The sequence below is a fragment of the Rousettus aegyptiacus genome, unplaced genomic scaffold, assembly GCF_014176215.1.
Source record: "Rousettus aegyptiacus isolate mRouAeg1 unplaced genomic scaffold, mRouAeg1.p scaffold_m13_p_13, whole genome shotgun sequence".
Lineage (NCBI taxonomy): Eukaryota > Metazoa > Chordata > Mammalia > Chiroptera > Pteropodidae > Rousettus > Rousettus aegyptiacus.
The window spans coordinates 74914216-74923571 of record NW_023416288.1 but is presented as its reverse complement, the minus strand read 5'-3'; positions in this window follow the sequence as shown (position 1 = coordinate 74923571).

The window sequence follows — 9356 nt, the reverse complement described above, 5'->3', positions numbered from 1 at the left end:
GTAAAAATAAACAAGTAAAACTAATTTTAATAATACATTTTATTTAAACTAATATATCTAAAAATTAAGTCAACATTTAATCAATACAGTTGTATTAGAGATAGCTTATATATTTTCTCACTAAGTCTTCAAAATTCAGTATTTTGCAACACTTACAGAGGATTTTAATTCGGACTAGCCACATTTTAAGTGCTCAAACCAGCTCTGAGCCATCAGGCCTAAAGTCTTGATGTATAGACAAGAATTATAATAAGACTAGAGAAGTGAATTCCCATACTCAGAGTTAATCTGGTATATAAATGCTAAGTTGGTGACCATAATTGAAGAGAAAAATCAATTGTCTGGTGTCCAATTGCATGAAATGTGGCTCTGAGGCACTCTTTCTGCATGGTTTCTCTCAGGAACTGGTCTCTATACCTAAGTAACCAGAGTTCATTGTACCACATTTCATCTCTGACACCTAGAAGGCCAAACCAGCTGGTTTTATTCTTCAGTGGAACACATGTTAAATGCTATTTATTTACTATTGCATGAAAGAAAGAAAAGATGCATGAAAGAAAGCAAAAGCCCCCCAAAATTTCATATCTCCATCAACTGACTATAGATTTCTTTTCATATAGTCTCTGTTTAAACACAGGCGGGCTATGGAAAGCATATTGTCAAAATGTGCTTCAGTTTGGGAAGAAGGCTGGAATTCTACAGACTTCAGAAAGTGTGTTGTCTTAGAGACATTCCCCTACTTCATCACAGATGCTATGGACTTTTAAAGGATATTACAATCTCCTCCTGTTGATTGTTAAGAAATCGAGAATAATTCCTGTATTTTTACTCTAAATTCATTCAAACCCTTCAAGTCATCAGAGTAGAATTGATCTAAAGTAGTATATATTCCTCAACTAGGAATTTCTTTAGTACTATCTTATTAGTTATATTACTAGATTCCATAAGATTTGTTTTACAGATAACAGTGGAGCTGCTGTGAAAGAAGACTGGAGCAATACTCTGTCTTTTATTGTTTTAATGTAGGAAGGAGGCAAGAGAACTAAAATGTTAAATCAAGCTATATTCAGAGACTGTAATATGCTCATCAGCTCTACAGCCAGACCAGAGGAAACCTGAAGAAGAGAGATTTCTGCTGCATTGCTAACACTGTGAAGGAAAAACAGGAAAACAGCATCATTAAAGTGGTGTCCTATGCAAAATAAAAGCACTCATACTCTATAGCTAAAGCCATTGGGAATCTAAGGATTAACGCTGGGAATTGCCAGCAGACCTTTCATGCTGTTTTTTTTTTTAATATTTTTTAAATTTTTTAATTACTATAGGCATATGATATATAAGTTTCAATTGTACAACATAGTGATTAGGAATTTATGTAATTTACAAAGTGATCACTCTGATAAATCTAGTACCCATCTGACACCATACATAATTATTACAATTTTTTTTTACTATATTCCTTATAGTATACTTTACATCCCCATAATTATTTTGTAGCTACCAATTTGTATTTTTTAATTCCTTCCCCCTACCCTAAACCCCCTTCCACCTGGCAATCATCAAAATATTCTCTGTATCTATGAGTATGTTTCTGTTTTGTTTGTTTATTTTGCTCTTTAGATTTCACATGTAAGTGAAATCATATGGTATTTGTCTTTCTCTGTCTGACTTACTCAACTCAGGAAATATCCTCTAGGTCCATCCATGTTGCTATAGATGGCAAGATTTCATTCTTTTTATTTTTTTGGCTGAGTAATATTCCATTGTATATATGTACCACTTCTTCTTCATCCATTCATCTGTTGGTGAACACCAAGGTTGCCTCTATATCTTGACTATTGTAGTAATGCTGCAATGAACATATAAATTCACATGTCCCTTTGAAGTTTTGGGTTTCTTTGGATAAATACCCAGAAGTGGGATAACGGGGTCCTTCTTATTCTCTTGTTATAGTCTTTGTTTTAAAGTCTATTTTATCTGGTATAAGTATTGCCACCCCAGCTTTTTGTTTGTTTGTTTCCATTTTTATTAAATATCTTTTTCCATCTCTGTACTTTCAGTCTATGTGTGTCTTTCAATCTGTAGCAAGTCTCTTGTAGGCAGCACATGTAAGGGTCTGGTTTTCTTATCCATTCAGGCACTCTTTGTTGTTGTTGTTGTTGTTGTTGTTGTTATTTTTTTTAAAAAGATTTTATTTTCTGACTTTATTGAAATATAACAGACAATTAGTTGCTTGTATTTATATTATACAATTCAATGAGTTTTTTTTTCCGATTATAGTTGGCATACATTAATATACTGGTTTCAGTTGTACAGCCTAGTGATCAGAGATCCATATAACTAGCAAAGCGATCACCTACTAAATCTAGTAACTTTTTTCCTCCTTACATATTTATTGCATTATTAACCATCTTTCCCATGCTACACTCTACAACTCCGTGTCTGTCTATTCTACAACTATCCATTTGTACCTCTCAATTCCTTCACCATTTTTTTTCCAGTTCCCCCAACTTCTTCCCATCTAGTAGTCCTCAGTATATTCTCTGTATCTATGAATTTATTACTGCATTGGCTGTTGTTTATTTTGTTCTTTAGATTCCACATATATGTGAAATCATGCAATATTTGTTATACTCTATCCAACCCATTTCATTCAGCACAATATCTTCTAGGTCCATCAAGGCAATATCTTTTTCCATCCCCTTCCTTTTAGTCTGTGTGTGTCTTTTACTCTGATGTGAGTCTCTTGTAGGCAGCATATGTAGGAAGCTTGTTTTCTTATTCATTCAGCCACTCTGTCTTTTGGTTGGGTCACTTAATTCTTTTCCATTTGAAGTTCTTGTTGATAGAAATATAGTTATTACCATTTTTTATTTCTTTTTTAAATACATGGTTTTCTTCCTAAAGAAGTCCTTCCAACATTTCCTGTAATACTGGCTGAGTGTTGATAAATTCCTTTAGCTTATTTTTGTCTGGGAAGCTCTTTATCTGTCCTTAAGCTCTAAATGATAGCTTTGCTAGATAAAGTATTCTTGGTTGTAGATCTTGAGTTTTCATCACATTGAAGATTTTGGGCTAAGCCTTCTGTCCTGCATATTTTCTTTTGAGAAATCTGCTGCTCTGTTGTAGGTCACTAACTGCTTTTCTCTTTGCTGCTTTTAAGATTCTCTCTTTGTATTTAACCTTTGGCATTTTAATTATAATGTGTCTTGGTGTGGGCCCCTTTGGGTTCCTGGTTCTTGGGACTCTCTGAGTATCCTGAGGTTGTATATCTATGTCCTTTAATAGGCAAGGGAAATTTTCCATCATTATTTCTTCAAATAGCTCTTTAATGTCTTCTTTTACTTCAGATACCCCTATGACACAGATATTTCTACATTTAATAGTGTTCCATAGGCTCCTTAAATTATTATTATAGTCTTGGCTTCTTTTTTCTTGCCATTCTGATTGAGTGTCCTTGGCTTCCCCATCCTCTTTATCAGTAGTTCAATCCTCTTCTTTATCCACTATGTTAATTCCCTCTAATATACTCTTTATCTCAGATAATATGTATTTCATTTCTGACTGGCTCCCCTTTATAATTTCCATTTCCATTTTTAAGCTTTTATCTCTTGGTTAAAGTTCTGAGTTCATCTACACTTCTCCTAAGTTCACTGATCATTTTCATAACTAGTATTTTGAACTCTGCATCTGTTAGATTGCTTGACTCCATTATTCCTGGATCTCTGTTCTGTTCTCTCTTATGGTTTCTGGATCTTTGTCTTCCCATTTTGGTTGCCTGTCTGTGTCTGCTTTTCTGTACTAAGCAAAGCTCCTAAGTCTCCCAGTCTTATTAGTGTGGCTTGTGTAGTAGTAGGTGTTCGATGGCACAGTCCTAAGAAGGGTTCAGATGCAGGTCAAGTTTAGCTCCAGCCTGTGCCCCTCTGGGGCCATATCCGTTAGGATTTAGCAAGCAATCCACAGATACTGTGCTTATAATTGCCTCAAGAAACTACACCAGAAACTTAGTCCAGCTGCCTAGTGTGAGTCTTGGCGCTGCTTAGCAAGAAGCATCTGACTTTTCGAGGACACAACAGGATGTGGCTTTGGTGGGGACGCATGTTGGGGGAGGCAGAGTTTCAGGGAATCCTCTGGGTGGAGCAACCTCTGTCATCCAGTTTGATGACATCTCATCTGTTGCAATGCTGAGTCAGCATACTGGGAGGCTCAACAGAGGCTCAACAGAGGATCAGTAGATACCACCAGCATTTCTTCCCTGGAGAGAGCCTTGCCTCTGGCCCTCACTCTGACAACTCTGTCCCACTCTAAGTCTCTGGTGCCCCCCGAGCAGCTGACCTGGCACTGGTGCTCAGAGTGAGCAGGTCTGTCACCATGAAAGTCCACTTGCAGGCAAGGTCCCTTTAAGAGGTGTCTGCAGCTGCTGGCTACTGCTGCTGCAGCTTCAGTCCCACTCAGCCACTCAGGACGGGGCAGCCTCATGTCCTCGCCCTGTCCTATCTCTTCCTGTTGCAGGATGATTTCTTATTTCTCTCCCTAGTTGTAGGTCTTATTCATCCAGGCCCCAGGCATCTTTCCTTGCTGTTTGCTCCGTGTTTCTGTCACAATTTTGATTTGGTCACAAGAAGGATGAACAAAGCCTCTATTACCTACGCCATATTTTCCCTCCAACCTCAAGCTACATATTACCTTTTTTCACTACATTCTAATATTTCCTCACTATATGCCCATATCATCAAATTAAAAAAGTCTTTCAACTGTAATTCACGTAAAATAAAAATGATACATAAACTGGATTCTCTGACACTCAGGGCTTTTTTTTTTTTTTTTTTTTTTTGGTCTTGGCTTTTTGTCTCTAATTTCTCTTATCTTAGCTTTTTCTCTTATCTAATAAACTTTCCTTTTGATTCTAACTTTGGCATGTGTTTGAATTCTTTCTTGCACTCAGCAAGGAACTCTTTTCTCTCTCACTGCAGGGCTTGAGTTCCTCCCACTCAGGGAAATTTGCCCTGTCCTGCATCAGTTTGATTTGGCAGCTGCCAAGGCAGCCCTGTAGAGCCTGGGAGTTTAATTAATATAGTCAAAAAACACTAATTTAGTCCATAGCTCTCCCCCTACCCCTGCGATTTTTCCTCCTTGCCAGGATGATGATAGCCAGATACTTAAAATTCTAAAATATTCAATTTTTAAAAAAGGTCCAGGAATGAGTACTAGAGTGACAGAACGGTCTATGAAAAAAAAACTATAATGAGAACGAATCAAGGTAGGTCAGAATTATTGCTTTGGTACAGAGTAGAAAAAGTTCAGACTTGGCTGGCTAGTAGATTAATGGGCAGACACACATGTGTGCGCATGCGCACGCACTTGCGCATGCACACACACACACACACACACACACACACACAGAAATCAGACAAGGCATTCAGTTTTGACAGGAAGATAAGTTAATTTTAGCAAATGAACATAAGGTGACAGCCAGCCATTCACATGCCATCATTTATAAGTGCTAATTGGTCTTGAACTGGAACCTGGAGAGTCAGGGCCGCCCATATGGGTGTTTTCTGCTCATGATGGAAGTCCTTGGGCCACACTCTGTGGGATCAAGTATGCATATAGAGGAATTCTCTATGAAAGTGTGTAGGGAGAAGAGAATGTCAAAATCAGAGAGTTGAAGAGCGACCGAACATTAAAACTTCAGAAGAGTAAAATAAATCAGTTAATAAGATAGTAAAGAAGTAACAGAGAGATAGGAAGGGAAATATCTGACCATTCTCAGCCCCTCCCTTTTAAAACAACCAGTTTCTCTTCCGAAAGCCATTGTAACCTCCTCCTATTTAGATCAACTATGTATCTTTTTCCCTTGCTTTTATAGCAAATAAAAACATAAGTGGAAATTCATTTTATCCATACAATTCTTCACTTCATGCTTTTGAGCCATGTCATTTGACTACACTGAGATGTAGGCCTCATGTGAGAGAGGATGTTCTTACTAGTATTAGGAGTACTGCCATTAACAAGCCACTATAGCAACCATTTTATGCCAGTATCACATAGCAAAATGAGATGTATAAACAAATTGAGAATAGCCACCCTATTACAAAATTATAAAATGCTCTTTTCTAGCTTTGATGATATTTTTATGGTAATGCTACTAATTTGAATTTTATTTTGATTCTAGTTGGTTGTTTCCAAGCTATCAAAGTAGATTATAGTTTTTCTATAAAATCTTTAATTTTGTGATTGCAACCATTTGGGTTTTTCTGTGGAAAGAGCTCTTGAGTCAGCCTACAAATATTTGAGTGCCTATTGTGTCATATGCCTTATCTTGAGTGTTCAACAATACAAAACAAAAAAGACAAGTTTTCTGATTTTAAGACTATTGCTATTAGATTGATATGATTGATTTAATAGACTATAAAGCAAAAATTAAACCTTTTAAGCGAGGCCTACTCTGAGCCACATATTTGGACCCTAAGAAGGAAGATACCTATGAAGGATTCCTGGTGGCTAACTGGGCTTAAATTTAAAAGCAGAGCTTAACAGCCATTTCTAAACTGGGGTCTCATATGTAAACCTCACGTTAAGGAGAGGCCTGCACCAAACTGTCTGTCTGCACTGCGTTCCTGTCATCTGAACAAGCCTTCATAAAGGAGTTCCTGAAATATATTTCAACCAATAGGAATAAGCTTTCCCTAACCAGCTGTGTCTGTACAGCTATATTCCTATAAACATCTTCACTGACCAGAGTGGCCCCATTCTGACCAGTCAGGACAGTGACCTTTGGACCAATCAAATGATGAGAATTTAAAGTCTTCATTTGTATGAGGACAGACCCAATCAGTGACCAGGGACAGGGACTTCTGTGTATATAAGTAGCTCTCCTCTGGCTCAAGGGAGGGGTGGGGTGCACTTTTTCTTTCTATGGAAGACTGAAGACTGTTTTCAGGAATGGAGCTAAAATACTGAACATGAAACACTGAGGACATATTGTGAGACCAGAGTGGAGTACAGCAGGTGGAACAGAGAGGGGCAGAGCAGAGCTCTCACTGGAGAGGGACCTCATCTCAGGGCCACCTCAACCCAGGGCTGCCTCACAGCTATGCTGTATCACAATTGAGCTGTCTGCACTGAATAGTTTCCTTCTTCATCACACCCCAAATTGGAGATTGCTGTTGGCACTGAATTGGTGCCAATGACCATTAGTTGCCACATGGTATAATTGTCTATGTATTTGGGGAGCATTGACCAACTCAGACACTTCCTTACTTTCTGGAAACCTATCTTTCATCCTTCTTCTTAGTTCCAGTCTCAGGAATCTAATCTAAATTTGGAATTCCATTTGGTGTTTTTATTTTTAGTTTAAGATGCAGATCCCAAGTCATGTTAGCATTCAGTATAGGAAGCCAGAAGGCCTCTAGGCCTTTAGAACCCAGAAGACGCACAATTAAAGGTAGAATTGCAAGTATTATAAAAATACTGAGGCGTGTATAGTACATTGGTATTTTGGTTTTGGGTGTTTCCTGCTGGCTTTCCTTAATTATGATATCTATTAAGGAACTACTTCTGCCTTTTTTCAAGGTTGGCCCCGCTTCTAAGTAATCTGTTTGCCAAGACTTTTCTTTACCTTTTACATTCTCACTCAAGGAGAAATTCTTGTTTGAAGTGTCTGTTGGTGGAAGAGGTATGTTAAGTAGACCATTTCTACTCGTTTGTATTTTGCTTTTACAGATTAAGAAAATGAGGTCCACATTAACATTAAGTGATATGCCCAGTGCCCTATAGCCTGTTTGCAGTGTAGCCAGAACTAGGATCCTTATTTCCTTGACTCATTTCAGGCTCTTTTCATTATGTCACACAGCCATTCTTAGTAATAAATGTTTGTCTATGAAGAAAGAAACACTTCACTATGTGGTTTGGTGCTTATAATAGTGATCAAATTAATAATATTTCTTGATAGTTATCATTACTTTTGACCACTAACAATAATAAATGTAGGGATCATTGGACAAGTAATGTTTAATTTCAATTATGAAAATGATAAGAATAATCTTAAAAATGAATATTGAAAAACATATGATTTTTTTTTCTTTTTACTCTATGTACTCCCATTTATAGATTGCTTATTATGACAGTGAATCTGGGCATTTTCCCTAATAAGAGACTTGTTATCTTCACTCCTCAGAAAGAAACCTTCATTTCCCCAACTAGATTTCAGTCTTTTATAAACTCAGACCTCTAGCATTTCGGGTACAAAACTGTTTAGTAACCTCAATTACCCTTCATTTTGGAAAACATGGCTTTTTGAGAGGATCAGAACAATAGACACTTTATATATTTGGGTATATATTTGTGTTTGCTAAATCATAAATCTAAAAATTAATATTTAAAAGTCAATTTCTAGGCTGGAACCATAGGTTCAAAGGATATGATTATCAATCTGGCACTTGGTAAAAATTGCCTATTTTACTTATACAGTATAGTGTTATCAATAATGGCAACATGTTAGCAAACAGTGACATGTCCAACACTATTAAAGAAATGGATTTTGGATAAGTGATGGCAAATATATGGGATGGAATACCATTTGGTTGTTAAAACATCCAAAAAGTACTTAAATGTTAAACAAAAGACTGGAAAACAAAATAGTGGATGTCCTACAGCAATTCTGTCAAATTTATGCATGTGGAAGGTGACATGCAAAAGTGAAAATAGTTTTACTGAGAGCAGATAAGGTATGGGTCATTTTGTTATTATATTATATAACTATTTAATGCTGTTTAACATTTTTAGCTAATATGTTACAAAGTATAGTAACCAGTTAATCTGGTTTATAAATTGCAGAAAATTTTTTTTGTTACTTTGAAGTTACTTGTCATTCATTTTATCAAACTGTATAATTTCACTTCTCCAAGTAACTTAACCTCTAAGCCTTTGTGTCTTTATCTGTAAAATGTGAGAACATAAAGCTCTCATACAACTTGAGAAATAACTCACCAAATAGTTGTTCTTTCTATTCTGGTCAACTACCTTATTCACACACAGGGCTCAGTTCTGATTTATTTCTGGTTCATTCTCAGAACCATATACCCAATGATAAAGTCTTCCCTTCATTGGGGATATTCAAAAGAGCATGTCAGGCCAAATGTGAGTAATAAAATGCTTTGAATAATGGCAGCATCAATAAAATTAAGTTCACATTTTTCTAACAGAATTATTTTATAGAGGCCCAAACATTTGGATGAACAAGGTGATATTTTAAAAAATGACTTTTATTGTTTCTTTGTACTTTTAGTCATACCTGGGCACTGAATTGTGTTACTCTTCAGAAGGGTCATAAGGCATGAGTCCAAGACCCAACA